The sequence below is a fragment of the Cebus imitator genome, unplaced genomic scaffold (genome assembly GCF_001604975.1).
Source record: "Cebus imitator isolate Cc_AM_T3 unplaced genomic scaffold, Cebus_imitator-1.0 Scaffold121, whole genome shotgun sequence".
NCBI classification, from domain to species: Eukaryota; Metazoa; Chordata; class Mammalia; order Primates; family Cebidae; genus Cebus; species Cebus imitator.
In genome coordinates this window covers 1,469,800-1,471,139 of record NW_016107436.1, presented here as the reverse complement: position 1 = coordinate 1,471,139, position 1,340 = coordinate 1,469,800, and positions in this window count along the sequence as shown.

Genomic DNA, 1,340 nt, shown 5'->3' with positions numbered 1-1,340 from the left:
AAAAAAAAACCAAAAATTAGCCAGGCATGTGGCTCACGCCTGTAATCCCAGCTACTTGGGAGGTTGAAGCACAAGAATCACTTGAACCCTGGAGGCAGAGGTTGCAGTGAGCCGAGATTGCGCCACTGCACTCCAACCTGGGCGACAGAGTGAGAGTCTGTCTCAAAAAAAAAAAATCTGCAAAAAGCATTGTGAGAAGGCTTTATTGGGACGTAATTTCCAAATGTTATAGTTTTAGTATATAGTTTTGTTATCCACACAATGGATGGGTTTGATCACTTAGCCAGTGACAGTCCAATGACCACAACCAAGGAGGATTTAACAAGATTTTATTACTTACACAAGTAAGGAGGATATTGGGGAGGATTCCCCAAAGCAGTGCCTCCCTAATCAAAGGTGACACCAAGGCTTTTATTAGGCAGGTTAACTGAGTCATCATATGTAGCGGTGGAGTAGAGGCAGATCAGACCCAGTCTCCAATCATAACTCTACATATAAATGGAGAATAAGTTCCTTCCTAGGTGGAGTTTTCAGTATGCTAATGAGGAGAATTCTCCAAAGTTCATCTCCAACTAAGGCATCTCTGGTTCCAACTGGTTTTTGTTTTGCCATGGCTGGGCTTTTTCCTTGAACATTTTTGAAACAACGAAAATTTGAGGTGCAGCAGTTACATCTGGGTACTTTTTTATAATATGTTCTGGAAAAGGAAAACCCTGGAACTCTGGGTTATAGTTTTATGAGTTTTATCAATTTTGACAAGTATATATGGTTGTGTAACCACCATTCTAAATAGAAGATATAAAATGGTTTCATAACTTTAACAAATTCCCTTGTACCCCTTTAGGGTCAACCCCTTCCTTTACCTCCAGGCCCTCAAAACCACTGATTTGTTTTCTGTCGCTATAGTTTAGCATCTCCCGAAATGTCATATGCATGAAATTGTATCGCATGTACTCTTTCTTTGGTCTGGCTTCTTTTATCTTCAGCATCATTGCTTTAAGATTCAACCTTGTTGTAAATATCAATAGTTTAATCCTCTTTATTATTAAATGGCTTTCCATTGATGGATGTACCACAATTATCAATTCAGTAATTGAGAGACATTTATGTCCAGTTTTGGGTGATTATGTGTAAATTCGCTATAAATATTCACATACAGGTTTTTGAGTGACAAAAGGTTTCATTTCTCTTGGGTAAACACCTAGGAGTGGAATTGCTGGGTCAAATGATAAATATATGTTTATAGTTAAATATATCTAAAGTAAACAATTGCTTTAAAATTATTCCTTTAAGCTTTTCAATAATTACTTACTCTGTTTTTATTAAGAACTTTATTTTTG